The following is a 16,736-nucleotide window of genomic DNA, read 5'->3' on the forward strand; positions in this document are numbered from 1 at the left end:
GGTTTAGAAAATAAATGTCATTTTGGCCAAAAAAAGGAAGACGGGCCAACCCAAGGGCAAGATGGATGGATGGGCTCCTTGAAATGACTGGATTGACCTTGAAGGAGCTGGGGGTGGTGACAACTGACAGGGAGCTCTGGCGTGGGCTGGTCCATGAGGTCACAAAGAGTCTGAAACTACTGAACAAATCAACAACAACAACAAACATAATATTCATTTTTAAAAATGGCGTATTGTTACTTTCCTAGACAAAAGGGCTGTGCCTCCAAAAAAAAAAAAAACTCCCTTAGCTGAATGGGGAAACATGGCTTTTAATTTTCCTCTTATAAATTTTCTGCCAAGGGCTTCATGAGGCACAGGAGGGTTTGCGAAAGGTATAAAAGCAAAGACTGCTTTATGGGACACAGCCTCAGAGTATTCTGAAGGATTTCCCTTTATGTGTTTCAATGCTGGATTGTTTCTTCTTAGAAAGCTTTCCCTTGGGGTCAAGTCAGCTCGGGTATTGATTGGGCAGATTCCTGAGGCAGCTCACTCTGCCTGACAATGGGAGGGGTAAATATTTAGAAAATGTTTTCACAAGGGTACTGCATGGAAATTTACGTGAAGCTGATATGTTTTTTTGTTCTCATTTATCCAGGAACTTGGCTGCCTTGATTTTCATTCAGTCCAGTTTCCTTACAGCTGGTTTTTGTGACTGTGCTTACTGTAGGTTATGAGTAATGCTTGTATAAAAGTTGATAACTTAAACAGAACTAAGCAGCTACTCTCACTTAAAATGCCTTATAAGTATTATAGTGCACTGGTTTTCAGCACATAATGTTTTTTTAAAAATCCTCCAGTATGAAAATATAAGTGAAAGAAACAATCTTTGAACTATAGTTCTACTCATAAGTCATTTTGTGTAACAGAAATTCCTTGAGTAGCAGGTTTCTTTTTTAAACGTTGTGTTTCTTATGCAGATATGATTGAATTCCTCTATATATATACACACACATACATATATACATACACGCATGCAGACCCCCACTTCTGTGTTTAATGCCAAGACAAGGTTTGGGGAAAAAGTTTTTGTTTGGAACTGGTAATGAGTCCATATATTTGTATATTACAAAACAAACTGGCTTATCTTTCAGCCATTTAGCCTTCTGCAATCACTAGGGAGAGGGTATTATTCCTTTGGGTACTAAATGTAAAACGGCTGAAGCAGATCGAACCTGGCAGTGATTAATGAAGTCTTGGGAAGGAGTCAGACAAGTCAGTAGCTCCACTATATAGTATGAATTGAGGAGAGAGTAGCAGCAGAGTCTTTGTAAAGTTTATGTTCTTTGGGGGTGTGAGGTAAGACGGTCTGCAGAAGAAGTTATAAAACATTTCCAGCTCTTTTTTTCTGTGTGTCTGCTTGAGATTCTCTTTCGCAAATGTGTTCAATCTCTCATACTTATATCTACACACACATCCAAACGCAGGGCTGTGTATATATGCACACACAGAGACAGTTGTTACAGAGCAGATAATTTTAGGCTTCCGTGTTTAATGAGCCAGTATAGTTGCCTAGAGGTGTTCTACATAATAATAATTTTAATCAGTCACAGAAAATTTATGAAGCCAGAATTCCAGCCCAAATTAGCATAAATTAGAGCTGTAGTCATTTGTTTTCCCGAGATTTGCCTAAGCATCAGCAATTTTACTCTTTGACCCCATTGGCATTTGTCCTTGCTTAGGAAATACATAATATTGATGACCCAGGAAGCTTAAAAACATTATTCTGTATATTGGTCAATTTTATATAGTGATTTTATTGAGATGTATCATATCTGCTGTGTACCTACTGTTTGGATTGAGGACTGCCAAGTAGAGAAACGGATAGAGCAAACAGCCATCTCTTTGCTCTCTCTACCCAGGCGACCACAGATCACATTTAGAAACAAAGAAACAGAAATGATTCTGGTACAAGGAAGTAGTAAATCAATGTTGTCCAGCCTTTATATCTGTCAGGATTGTAGCAAGAAGAACAATTGTGAAGATAAATACAGCTACATGTAACAAAGGTATCTTGCAGTGGCATATTTGTCACTGGGTCTCTCAAATGTGAAGCCAGCTGGTCGTGAAGCACACATAATACATTGTATAACAATCCCTTGAAGCAAGATCTTCTGGGTCACATTTGATTTCAGGACCCATACTTGGGCTGCATGTATATCTACCAGATAAACCTAGTATAAAGGGCACCGTTGCTGCTCCTATACAGCACAGGAGCATTGTTATCCATACGACTGGCCAGTCTCAGGGTGCATCAGGATTACCACTGCTACTACCAGCTACAGTTGTCATATGTCTCGTTGTCAGAAATGACATCACTGGAAATGTATACTTAGAACACAGATATCTATAACTGAGATAGAAGAAATAATATGTTGTTATATTTGAAACATCCAATGTGTTATCATACATAAGGTTTTTTATTTATATACTCAACACCAGAAATGTGGCATCACTAGCAAGCCTCTGGGAGAGAGTTGCTTGTTGGTGACAATACTGTGGTGGGTTCTGTTGGACCAAACAAGATCCAGCCCAAACCTGCTGTTTACACCTTTGAAAATGAGCAACCACTCCAAAGCTTTCAGGAAACCCAGGAGTAAATACCATGTTCTGCAGACCTGGATTAAAGGCTGGATATAGCTGTTCCACTTTGAATCCTGCTGTTTGTCATGTGAATTCCTGCAATGGCTGAGCCATGGGTCCATTTTGCAGACATGGCCTTAGTGGGTTCTGGGAATTTAAGAAAAAATGGTTTTGAAAATTGGTTGCCTTCAAATTTCTGAGGACCCTGAGGTAAACTTAATATGGAGTTTTCTTGGCAAGATTTTTTCAGATAGAATTTTGCCTTTGAGACTAAGAGATTGTGACTTGCCCAAAGTCAGCCAGTGGGTTCTCATGGCAGAACAAGGATTCTAACCCTAGTCTCTGGAGTTATAGCACAATGCTTGAACCACTATACCACACTGCCTCTGTATCTATTGATGAAAGGGATTTTATTGAATGGGTGCTGATTTTTTTTTTTTGGTATTACAAATACATTATCCAGTTGTGTTGTAATGATATTTAATTCCACTGTAATCTCATATGGCAGTAAATGACTTTATTGATAATTTCTACATTTACAGCAGTAAACAATACTTAACTACTGATAAGCTGTGGTAATGTTGCGTTTCCTTTCTGGTTCCGCTTGAATAAGGCCAACACATTTCTGTGTTTGTTGGAGTTTTATTTGAGCCATATCATAACATATTTCAAAAGGCCAACAATCTACAATACAATACAAATCCCACCCACTGTGCTGGACACTCATTGGACTTGGTTTTCTGCCAGGGATGGGAACAGGGTGGCGGTGTTGAGGAGTTGTCCATCTCTCCGTTGCCATGGACCAACCACTTCCTGATCAGATTTAGGCTCACTGCGCCCCCTAACCTCTGCAAAGGTGGAGGACCTATTAAGATGGTCCGCCCTAGGAGGCTGATGGATCCGAAGGGATTCCTGACGGCTCTTGGGGATTTTCCCGCCACCTCGGTAGGTGACCATGTCGAAGCCTTGGTGGCTCTCTGGAATGGGGAGATGGCCAGGGCTATTGACATGATTGCTCCGGAACGTCCCCTCTCAAGTAGCCGAGCTAAACCAGCCCCTTGGTTTACTGAGGAGCTGGCAGTGATGAAGCGAAGGAAGAGGGAACTAGAGAGCGTGTGGCGTTCGGATCCGAGCGAGTCAAACCGAGCACGGTTTGTGTCCTTTCTTAGGGAATATGCCGCGGCAATAAAGGCCGTAAAGAAAACTTTCTTTGCGGCCACTATTGCGTCTGCAAAGAACCGTCCGGCGGAGTTGTTTCGGATTGTCAGAGGTCTTTTAACTCCCACCACTGCAGGTGGGAGCCCTGACAATTCGGGCGCGCACTGTGAAGCATTTGCTCGGTTCTTCGCAGACAAAGTCGCCTTGATCCGTTCTGGGCTGGACGCCGCGTTTGATGCAGACTCCGAGAATGTAACGAGAGCACCTGCTTGTCCTATTTTGATGGATTCTTTTCAGTTTGTGAAACCCGAGGATGTGGACAAGATACTTGGAGGTATGAGGCCCACCATGTCCATCCTAGACCCCTGCCCATCCTGGCTTCTGAGGGAGGCCAGAGGGGGATTGGCTGAGTGGGTAACAGTGGTGGTGAACGCCTCCCTTCGGGAAGGCAAGATTCCAGCGAGCCTAAAACAGGCTATTATAAAGCCGCTGTTGAAGAAGCCATCACTGGACCCCACTAAATTGGACAACTTTCGGCCTGTTTCCAATCTCCCCTTCTTGGGCAAAGTCATGGAAAGTGTGGTGGCCTCACAACTCCAGGTATTCTTGAGAGACACGGATTATCTGGATCCGGCACAGTCTGGTTTCAGACCGGGGCATGGTACCGAGACGGTCTTGGTCGCCTTAGTGGATGATCTGCGCCGGGAGCTAGACAGGGGGAGTGTGTCCCTGTTGGTGCTCCTGGACCTCTCAGCGACCTTCGATACCGTCGACCACGGTATCCTTCTGGGGCGCCTTGCGGAAATGGGTCTTGGGGGCATTGCTTTGCAGTGGCTCCAGTCATTTCTAGAGGGTCGCACCCAGAAGGTGTTATTGGGGGACTCCTGTTCCGCACCACAACCTTTGACTTGTGGGGTGCCACAGGGTTCCATACTGTCCCCCATGCTGTTTAATATCTACATGAAGCCGCTGGGTGAGATCATCCGGAGTTTCGGGGTGCGGTGTCATCTGTACGCAGACGATGTCCAACTCTGTCACTCCTTCCCACCTGCTACTAAGGAGGCTGTCGAGGTCCTGAACCGGTGTCTGGCCGCTGTAACGGTCTGGATGAGGGCGAACAAACTGAAATTAAATCCAGACAAGACAGAGGTACTCCTGGTCAGTCGCAAGGCTGAACGGGGTATAGGGTTACAGCCTGTGCTGGACGGGGTCGCACTCCCCTTGAAGGCGCAGGTTCGCAGCTTGGGTGTGACCCTGGACTCATCGTTGAGCCTGGACCCCCAGGTTTCAGCGGTGACCAGGGGAGCATTTGCACAGCTCAGGCTCGTGCGCCAGCTGCGCCCGTATCTCGGGAAGTCTGACTTGGCCACGGTGGTACACGCTCTTGTCACATCCCGCCTGGATTACTGCAACGCTCTCTACGTGGGGCTGCCCTTGAAGACGACCCGGAAGCTTCAGCTGGTTCAGCGCACGGCAGCCATGTTACTAACTGGAGCGGGTGGCAGGGAGCACACAACGCCCTTGTTGTCCCAGCTCCACTGGCTGCCGATTTGCTACCGGACCCAATTCAAGGTGCTGGTTTTGGCCTACAAAGCCCTAAACGGTTCCGGCCCAAAATACCTTTCCGACCGCATCTTGGCCTACGAGCCCACGAGGACCTTGAGATCGTCTGGAGAGGCCCTTCTCTCGATCCCGCCTGCATCACAGGCACGACTGGCGGGGACGAGGGAGAGGGCCTTCTCGGTGGTGGCCCCCCGGCTGTGGAACACTCTCCCTGCTCACATCAGACAGGCGCCCTCCCTCATGTCCTTTCGAAAAAGCCTTAAGACATGGCTGTTCGAGAGGGCATTTAATTAAGTGCTAAACAACAAACAATACGGTAATGGAAATCTGGAATGGAACAAGGAATATGAGACTGGCTATGATTCTACTAAGAGACGAAGCGGATTTTTAGTGTAGATTGTAATTTGTTGTATTGTTTATATGTTGTTGAAAATGGCTTTTGTAATTGTCTTTTATGTGTACTGTACACCGCCATGAGTCGCCCTTATGGGCTGAGAATGGCGGTTAATAAGTGCATCAAATAAATAAATAAATAAATCTTTAATTTTTAAAAATCAAATTCACAGTAATATTTGTAAACTCCTGGTTTATTTATAAACTCCACCCATTTAGAAACTAACATTTTCATATAGTAGTGCTCAGTAATTTCTAACCTTCAAGATTATATTTAAAGAGTTAAAGGAACATAATCATGCTATCCCCCTGTAGTATAGCCATTATGCACTGCATCCAGAGACTTGTAAGATTTGTGTTTTCCGTCTCATTAAACTGACAGCAGAAATTAGTTTGCAGTATTAAAATCTAAAAAGTTAAATTACAGCTACATGCGTCATTTAGGCAATGGTGCATGCAGAAGATGTTTGATTTTAATGTTTGTGATAATGGAGAATTTAAATTGCAATGTTTGTCAAATCTCTAATCTTTGTTTCAGAGTGGAATATTAATTACGCACTTAACTAAGAGAGGTAAATAAAATGAGCATCCACTGACTGCCTAGGGGTAAATTGTAGATTACTGACAATGTGACATGGTGCGTTAAATGTCAGTTTTGTCAAACAAATTTAGAGGAACAGTTAAACTATTAGCTTCCTGTTGTTACAAGAGTTTTTTGGTGTAGAATGGTTGTTCCAAGCAGCAGGGGCACTGTACCATATGGAACACAACAATGCTAAATTGATAAAGTGAGATGAATGGGGAAATAACAGTACAGCCACGGTCAGTTAGTTTATAACTGTCTATTGAAGTCTGTTGGTGACTTTGAATAAACAATATATTAACAGTTATTCATTTGGTGTATTTAAAACCATTGGAAGGCAGGAATGGTATGGAGAAAACTACATTCATGAGAAATTTTTCCTAGGGCTGTTTCTCACAATATGGCTGCCACCTGAATGCTAACACTTTATGTCAGCTGCTTCGCAAGATGATATGTACATTGCCCCCTGCTTCTTCTTTTTTTGCTTTATCACTTATTGTTGACATGTGCTTTGGGCTTTGTGAGTCTTTTAATCTCTATTTAAAGGAGAAGGAGGCACTGGAAGACGAGCTTGAGTTATAGAATCATAGAGTTGGTATAGGCCACTTATAAAAAGTGGGTATCAGATATGAAACTGATAAGAACAGATACTACTACCAGAAGGGAAGAAGAAATTACATAGGTATACTACCTTCTGGTCCTGTGCAGGCCAAGGCGTCTTTGATCCTTCTTCCAATTTACCACTGAATCTTATACTGCTGTTCAGTGCCCGGTAGATGTCTAATAAAACACCAGTAATCCAGGACATGAGCTTAGATGAGATGACAATTGACATTTATCCTTGACATTTAAGCTAACGAGGTGGATGGTGATATATTATCCCTGCTTAGAACAAACACAAAGTCTCAAAACAAAACGAGAAAAATAAATGAGATATGTTCATTTATATTTACAGATTAAAATTAAAAAATTCTAAGCAGCCATTGTATGATATACTAGAATCCTTTAGTAGTAATTTCTAAATTTTCATCTGTAAATTTGCTAAGCAATCAATCAAGCTCTATAACTTGATCCAGTTGCTGGCTTTATCTAGATTAGACCATTGAACCAGATGCTGAACAGCAACTCAGTAGTTGTGTTTGTTCTTTTGCTTCAGTATGTGTACTCTAGTTTGGACTATAAAATGGATTTAGGTGTACATTAGCTTTTCCATATGCCAGACCAGCTATTCAAATACTGGACTGCCCTTTGTAAAATAGACCACATGGTCACCTCGCCTCCTACTATGCCACCTAGCTTCTTACTGTGAAACACTGATACAAACACAGTGGTTGGATAGCAAATATTAAGTATGCCTATAGATTGTATTTCTCTGTTCTTGTCTCATTTACTGTTGAGATATCAGCTGGACTATATGTGTTGTAAGTTACAAAAAGGGAAATCTAGAATCTTCAGTGAATGGTGTCAGATACACTTACCAGAGAGCAAATAATGTGTTGGTTGAGTACAGAAGAACAGTTTGTTTGTAAAAGTTGTCAGATTTATTCATGATCCTTCGCATACTGGATATAGATCTATCTATTGAATGTGGCCTTTTAAAATGGTTATGAATTTCATTTGGCTTGTTTTTGTTAAAATTATTTCCAAAATTAATGAGCCAAAAAGATCTTGAGAGGGGAAAAAATCAAATGTGGTAGAAAAACAAATATACCTGTGAGACATGCTTTAACTATAGATTTTTGTACTGACATGAAGTTTGAGTAGTTGACTATTGGGATTCCTTCTAACTTGCATTTCACTGCTTCTACATCATTGTGTCCCTATTTTTGAGCAATGGAAGAATGTGCTACAAATGAAGTATCAGACCCTGTGTTTCCCCAAATCTGCTGGAATGGTTTCAGTCATTCTACTGTTTCTCTGCTAATGTAATGATTACCAAGCTGCAGTATTTGTGTCTCTATCCTCCCTTAGATATGGGTGTTGTAATTCTAAATAGTCCTATTCTGGAATTTTTCTTTCTTTCTGGTTCTTTCATTGGGTGTTACATTGTACATACAACACAGACACTTTTAGTGACTTTTTAGTCCTCATTCAGTGACTGACTGGCTTTTGACTTTTGATATTGAACTTCAAATGTACTGAGAGGTCAGCTGATAAATGTCTTTAGGAAAATCAGGTAACTTTTCATTTTCATTATGGATATTCCAAGTACTATAGCATTTTTGTAGGTTTCTCCTTACTAATAGTTTTGAATAATCCAGTTCAAATATACTATAATTGCATATTTACCACAAAAAATGTTTTAAAACGTTGTTCATGTTTAGACAGAGCCATAAGTCTATTCCTGGAGCTCTTTGTGTTTCTGTAGCATTTCTGTCAACAATACTGTCAAATCAACCATTCCCCTATTTTACTCCACATGCACATAACAGAATATATTCAACCACTTTAAAAAGGCCAGTGTATTCTTGTAACGGATCTGTAAACATGTAAAGCAGTTTAACTTGATAGCCGTCTAAATACTTTATGTAACAACTCAAATCCATATGTCTCAAAATTCCCCTGTGAGTTTTTATGCACCATTTCAGCATTGATCCATAATGAAATAAGTGCATTACTTTGGATAACTGGTTTGTTCAAGGTTTGTTGCCTTCTGTGTTTTCTGTAAATATGTATATTCTTACTTCTTGAAAGAGCAAATCAAATTAAGTCATTGTCTTCACCATCTTCATAAATAAGAATAATCAACTCAATGAAACCTAGGAGCTGAAAGCATGACCACTTTGGCCTTTCAAGGACAGGACATTTATTTCTTTATTTATTTCATGCATTTCTATCTCATCCTTCTCACCTTCGAAGAGGGACTCAGGACGGCTTACAGCAGGCAGTCATTAGATGCCCAAAAACAATACATTAAAACACACAGTCACAATTAACACAATTAAAACAATTAAAAGCATTCTATTTAAAACAGTTCTAGGAATTTCATTTCTGTAGTTACACAAAGGTGTCATTATTCTCTCTCCAATGAATATTATTTTTCTTTGTGTTGAAAGTATATTTTGGCATGAATTATAACTGAAAGTCTGTTCATACACATTTCAGAGGCAAAGAACACTATTGCTAATTCATTGTCTCAAGGCAAATGATGTCCATTTGTAGCTAAAAGTTTATGTAGAAAAGAAGAAGAAACCATTTTGTTGAAATAAAGGAAAAGTACCTATTTGTAACCGCTCGGGTTTTATACATTAACATAAAATCAAAGCATTGGCTGCAAAGCATGGGGCCAACTAGAGGTATGGATATAACCTCCAACTCTGAAATGTTATCACAGCATAGAATTAAAAGGCTTCTTGAGTTACTGCGTGGATCAAAGGTGGCTATTTCACAGAGATGGCTTTCGTGTATTACAGGAGGACATCTCAAAAATATTTGCATTAGTTTTAAAAGGCCTCCTACTTAGCTTCATAAAAGCAAAGGAAAGATGGAAGCCTACAGCGCACACCTCCCTTACATGTTTCAGCCTCTGCACACAATTGACAGCTTGACTGAATAAGGAGGTGGACTCTTTAATCATTAGTCTTTTTTCTTCTAAAATGGTAATTAGTCTCAAGATGAGAATTTCAGAACGTGTCATAAAGGAGATCCTGTAAAAACCTTTCATGTCTGTGTTGTCTGTTGCTATATATCACACACAACTACCCCCTGAGCAAGCCCCTCCATGTTGCCTGTTTATTCAGTCTTTACTATACTTCTTTGATTTTATGAGAGGTGGAAAAGAGGTGGAGGGGAAAAATACCCAACCATCAGAATGAAATTTTAAAGCAACAGGATAATCTTTAGTGTCTCTGGTAATCAGAAGAAGCCATTCCGTATATAGAAAGAATAATGAATTTGTCTACTTCCTCCTCATATGAGAATGACAGCTCAGTTACTCATATCAATGCATGTCTTCCTCACTGTAACTTTTATAGAAGGGATGAGAATCTTACAACTCACAGGTCAAATATGCCTCATGGGATTTTCCATCTATCCCACGTGCTTCTTTTGTTGTTGCATCTGGAGATAAAATGAGAAAAATGGCTTGCCAAAGGCTGGAAAGCTGCTACATGGAACTAGGTTGTGCTTTGAGGCCAAAAAAAGCTTACATTAAATTGAAATTGTTTTTAAGCTTTGGAAGATTACCAGATGATATACACACTTAAGTTGATCTCTGCTATGTATATTTTGTGGAGGAATCCCCAAATAGGTAAAAGGTTACATGTGCTCCTTCTCACTTTGCTTTGCCCTCAACCTTTCCTCTTATATAGGCATCTACTGGAATGCATCTCTGGACCCCTACCCAAATTTGAATTCAGTCTTTGGCTTGAAAAAGGTTCCCCTTTCTCACATCATAGGGGGAAAAATAGACCAACTTTCCATACCTTGGAAAGTCTGACTTAGCCACGGTAGTCCATGCTCTGCTTATATCCCATATAGACTACTGCAACACACTCTATGTGGGGTTGCCTTTGAAGACTGTTCAGAATCTTCAAATGGTCCCATGTACGACACCCAGGCTGCTAACGGGAGTGGCGCTCAGGGAGCACACAACTCCTCTGTTGCTCCAGCTCCACTAGCTTGCACTTTGCTTCCAGGCACAATTCAAAGTGCTGGCTTTAGCCTATAAAGCCCTAAACAGTTCCAGCTCGGCTTACCTGTCTGAATGTATCTCTCCCTATGAACCATCTAGGACTCTAAGATCTTCTGGGGAGGCCCTGCTCTCGGTCCCACCTCCTTCGCAGATGCTTTTGGCAGGGACAAGAGACAGGGCCTTCTCAGTAGTGACCCCTTGGCTGTGGAATGCCCTTCCCACAGATATAAAATCACCCCCCTCCCTTCTGATATTCCGTAAAAAGGTTTAAACCTGGCTCTTCGAGCAAGCTTTCTCTGATGCAGCGTAATCAGGTAAATATGAAATTATTGAACGACTTGATGATGCAATTGGATAACGATTTTAGTAAGGAGACACTGGCTTTGTACGGTTTTTATATTATATGCTAAATGTTTTAATTTAATTTTATAAGTGTTTAATTGTATTTTATAATTGTGGAGGCATTTCTCTGAGCCTTCACAATTTTCTATGTTGTGCAAAGGTGTCTTCATCATTTGTTTGTTTCAGGTCATTTATGAGCTGCTTTTCTCCATGCATAAATTTAGTATACCAATTTTTTTAAAATAGTTACATAGTTTGTACTTTGGGCATACAAATACTAGAGTTGACAATAGGATGGACCTGTGACACTTGAGTATAAAGAGCTGGTTTAGTATTGATCACTTTTAATACAAGTTTTTAAATGGTTGACTGTATGTAGTTCCATGCAGACAAATTACCTGGACATGGGTGGAGTATACATATAAGCCACATAAAGGCTTCCACTATACTGTAGAATTAATACAGTTTGACACCACTTTAACTGCCATGGCTCAATGTTATAGAACCCAGGGATCTGGAGTTTAGTGAAGCACCAGCACTCTTTGGTGGAGAAAGCTAAAGATCTTGTAAACTACATCTCTTATCATTTCATGGCATTGAGCCACTGTGATCTAAGTGATATAAAACTACATTAATTCTATAGTGTAGATGCACTCAAACACACACAAATCTTTACATACTGACTGTCACTTAGATTTTCTCATCAAGTGAATCGATTTTCAGAGTTCCTCCAATCATACACCCTACCTTATTACTTCAGCTTCACTTCTGTATAGACAAATGAGTAAAATGAATTTATGACATATCAAAACCTTTTGAAACACATCCCAGTTCCATATTTTGTCACAGTTAGAATGCACCTATTGAAATCAGGAATGTTCTGCTAAGAAAAAATACTCTCTGGAATATTTTTTCACAAAAATAATATGCTAATTATAGCATTCATAAAAGTCAATATTGATACTTTTGAGAATTTTCTGATGTGGTTTCCTGAACAAAAATATATACACAAGTATGTATAATTAGGGAAGGTATGTACAAAACATGTTGCCAAATAAACATACAAAGAAAGGAAAAGCTGCCTGAAAATTGTGTATGCAAAAAGTTCTATATTAGAAAAACTCCACGTAATGCATGCCATATTCATTCAGATTTAAAAAAAAAAAAAAACGAGATGTAACAGCCTGAGTACAGGAAAAGTTTTTTTAAAAAACCCTGAAAGGAGTGAATTTCATCTATCTTTAGTCAGGACTAGGGATATAAATGTTCATTTACAGTTTCAAAAGTTTTCTGTGCTCGAGCCAAAATTATTGGAGTTCTGTCATATTTTGATGGTTTTTAGGTCTTTTTGTCCCATCATTTTAAGAAGGGTTTTTGGCACAAAGTACAATGAAGTTTGTGCATGCTTTTTATTGCTGCTGGTGGTGAACAGTGCTAGCGTTTTTTGCTATTCCACATGAGTAAAAAATCTTAAGGACGTAGACAGTCTTTTTGATAGGGTCAACTGTGCCAAGATATCTTTTGTCACCAATGTTAAGAAAGTTAGCAAATGGTCTTTACATTCCTAGTCATGACTAATTTCACATTGGTTTCAGTTGGTTCTACTATATCTAGCTACAAACCAGATCCCTGTGCCATGTGACATTAAGAGCTGAAGATGTGCTGATGTTAAAATAACATTAACCTAAAAGCTCTTGTGTCATGCAAAACTAGTTACTCCAAGTTGCCAGCTACTGGTCAAAGGACATTTAATCAACTACCAAGCTTGCAAACTTTGTGTTTTGTTTGTTTGTTAAAAAATGCAATACAACTGACACGATAAATAAATAAATAAATAAATAAATAAATAAAATAAAACTAGTTAAGCAAATTTTAGGATTCCGGTTATGGTATCCTACTGAATTTCAAAGTTTTTGTTCTGTGAAGCAATCCCATTTGTTTTCAGTCTGCCAACATCATATGCGCAAGTTCAAATACTTTATTTATGTGCAATTGTATGTTTGCATTATCAGGTCATTGTAGACAATTGTAAATAATAAAATTTGGGCATACATGCATACATGCAATACGTAAGATATCATCAAATGTCATCTTAAGTATCATTGTTTTAGCCTTTCGTAACTTTTTAGTAATGTAATTGTGCAGAAGTCATTGATACTATGTATGTGTTTAACTGTTAGAGTATATATTTGTGTTTGTAACAGTAGCTAAAACTAGAGTTATCTGGTTTGAATCCACAGTGAGCGTTGCCAAGGAGACGAGGCAGGCTAGCTCAGGAGAGTGAGAAGTGGGCGGAGCCAAGCAGGAAAAGTTATGTGCGTCTTTGGAAAAGGGGCAGTGTGTGAGTGAGTGTGGAGGCTTGAAAAGCCTGGGAGAGAGGTGTGTGTGAGCAGCTGGAGGTTTTTTCAGTCTAGAAGGGCTGAAGAGAAAAACCTGGCCAGTTTCTTTAGTCAAGGAAGACTAAAGGAAGCTTGTTAAGATCCCTAGTCAAGGAAGGACTAGAGATCAGAGATTTGATCAAGGAAAGATCAAATTGGAAAGCTATTCATAGTAGGAAACATTGTTCACTAAAGAGCTTCACCTCAATAAAAGTTAGCCACGAGCTGTGTTATTTGGAAGAGTGGACTGTATTACAAACCAAGTGATATTCAAAGTTCTATAAGTTATTTAACAGCCTGCAACCATAGGCTTTGTACACAATAAACTTGTTATCTTTTGTTGAAGACCGTCTCATCTCAATTAATCTGTGTCTGTAAAGCCAGATCTCATCGGTGGTACCTCAAATACCTCACGTTGGTTTTTACATTAATCACATTAGTTTGTTGTTTTTTTAAGTGAGTGCTGACAGTTTATTACTAATCTCTCTTGTTTACATTTAAACTCTTTTTGTCTAGGAAAAGTCTTTTAATTGTTTGAGTCTAGCTTGACAGGAATCCTTGAGGTGGTATGGATTTGGGGGAAGATAGTATAAGGCTGCATGAAATAAGACACAACACAGACATAACTATGTTTTCAGGTTGAAGATTTCACTGTCGAATTTGTCTAGACATTTTTAATGAATACTAAGACTACAAAGAGACTTTTGTAAAATATATGCCCCATTCAGATGAGACTGGAAGATAAAATAGGCACTAGCAAAACAGCCACTTCTGTATCAAAGAATGCACACCCAGAAATTGGTATAAAGAAGAAATGATCACACACTAGGCAATAAATAGTGCCCCCTCCTTTCCCTTTCCCTGCGTAACAGAACAGAAAAGTGAAACAGTCAAGAACACTAGACATTTCCCATGATACTTCTTTTTCTGCAATATACTGTTTTGGGAGAAAGAGAAGCATGCTAACAAAAAAAGTCATCCACTGCTCTTGTCTCCTCGATTCCTCACCCTTTCTGAGCAATGTAGCAGGGAAGTTTGAATGAATGCCGCTGCCTACAGAAAGTTGGTGAGGAACCATCTCAACCTTAATATTTTATTCCTTCTGTTTGCATAATAAAGAAGAGAGAACTGGTAATTTAATGATCAATCACTGTGTCCTCTCATTCAGGTGCATTTCCCTCTTAGTTTTGTGTGTGTGTGTGTGTGTCAGGAGCAGTTTGAGAAGCTTCAAGTCGCTTCTGATGTGAGAGAATTTGCTTCCTGCAAGGACGTTGCCCAGGTGATGCCCAGATGTTTGGTATTTTACCATCCTTTTGGGAGGCTTCTCTCATGTCCCTACTAGGGGAACTGGAGCTGACAGAGGGAGCTCAACCCACTCTCCCCAGATTTGAACTGCTGACCTCTCAGTCAGCAGTCCTACCATCACAAGGGTTTAACCTTTTGTGGCACCGAGGGCTTCCCCCTCTCAGTGGGAGGAGGGGACGGTGTTGCAAACCAGTAATGTGGGAAATAAATGAGTAGGCATAGGAAAGGTGCTAGCATTCCTTTGATGCCAAGGTAGTCTCTGAGAAATTAAACTACAACCAGTGGCCATGAGCAATGGAAATCGGAAAAAATATTTCCCATAAAAATGTTAACATCTTTTAGTGAATCATCTATTTGACCTTGCACCAGATTGTTCTGTTGCAAGACTGTGAGCATAAACTAAGGATAGGGGTAGCAATGGATCATGGCTCACAACTTTAGGCAGGTTTACTGTGTTGTGTTGAGACTAGAATTGCTTCATTTAGTTCCCATTGAAATAAATTAAATTTATGTAATTATTAGCTTTTCACATTGAAATCATTGAGATATTAATATAGTCTGGATCCAAGCATTATTTAATTCCAACCATTAATATTCACTTGTTAACTTGAAAGCCTAAAGTGAATGAAGGTATTGCTGTGTGAGAAAAGCAATTTATTGTTAGACTATATGTATATGTTCATTTGCTGTGCTTTGTTACTTGATTCAGTATGAAAGTATTGAAATAGTTCTTGCTATTCTTGTGATTTCATGTTAAAATCTACATCCTAATTAATATATAATACGTTGTATCTCAGGGCCCTTCCAGACAGGCCCTATATCCCAGGATCTGATTCCAGGTTTTCTGCTTTATACTGGATTATATGAGTCTGCACTGCCAGATAATCTGGGATAAACAGAAAACCGGGAATCGCATCCTGGAATATAAGGCCTGTCTGGAAGGGCCTTCAGAATCTGGAGTACTGGCTATGTTGTTTAGCAAATTTTATTAGCAGACAAAGAGGGTAAATATATGGTATTGGCCCTCTATATCCACAAATTCAACCATCCCTAGTTTGAAAATAGTTCAATAAAATTAAATTCCAAGAAACAAATCTTAGTTTTGTCATTATATATATGGGCTCACTTTTTTAAATATCCATGTATCTTATATGAGGTTCATTTTGTTGTACTTTATTGAAATTAAAGCACACAGGGTATGCACAGGCATGCAAACATTTTTATTTCAGGAGACTTTCCCTTCAAATTCAATAACAAATATCATAATTGTCCCAAAGAATTGAAAGCTAAGATGACTTTTGGGCATTGATAAAACATTATGACCTATAATTAATGCATCTTGATAAACATGTTTTATTTTATTTTATTGCTCATATTTTTAAGCTGGTGAGTCAAAGGTAGATTGGAGGAGAACCTGAACTAAGGAGATGTGAAAGTTGTTCATAATGTTAGCTTATCTGTTACCAGGTTTTTCATGGCTTTTCCCTTACAACTAGTTCCCAGCCCAGCATTTTTCTCAGACAGGCTGTCAGTCATTGTAACTTCAGGGGTGGTCTCTTTAAATGGACAACCCAGACTAGCATGTAGTTGTTAGATTCATTTTTTACTTGTGACCTGAGTCAAGAGTTGAACAGAGTTCAGATAAGAAGTAATGTAAAAAATCCAGCCCTGTTATATTCAGTTTTGTAATCTTTTTTTTAAAAAAATGTTTCAGTATTTTCTAGAAAGGCTAAAAAAATAGCTTCTAGGTGGGTTCAAA

General features: G+C 39.5%; 1 protein-coding gene and 1 pseudogene across 14 annotated transcripts in view; one reads left to right on the forward strand and one right to left on the reverse strand.

Moving 5' to 3' along the window:
• PTPRM (protein tyrosine phosphatase receptor type M) overlaps window positions 1-16,736 on the forward strand; it is a 529,398-nt gene that overhangs the window by 397,585 nt on the left and 115,077 nt on the right. The gene's annotated exons all lie outside the window — the stretch shown is intronic.
• On the reverse strand, window positions 6,922-6,973 carry LOC132775262 (U2 spliceosomal RNA; annotated as a pseudogene).

This window comes from Anolis sagrei, chromosome 4 (genome assembly GCF_037176765.1).
Source record: "Anolis sagrei isolate rAnoSag1 chromosome 4, rAnoSag1.mat, whole genome shotgun sequence".
Taxonomy (NCBI): Eukaryota; Metazoa; Chordata; class Lepidosauria; order Squamata; family Dactyloidae; genus Anolis; species Anolis sagrei.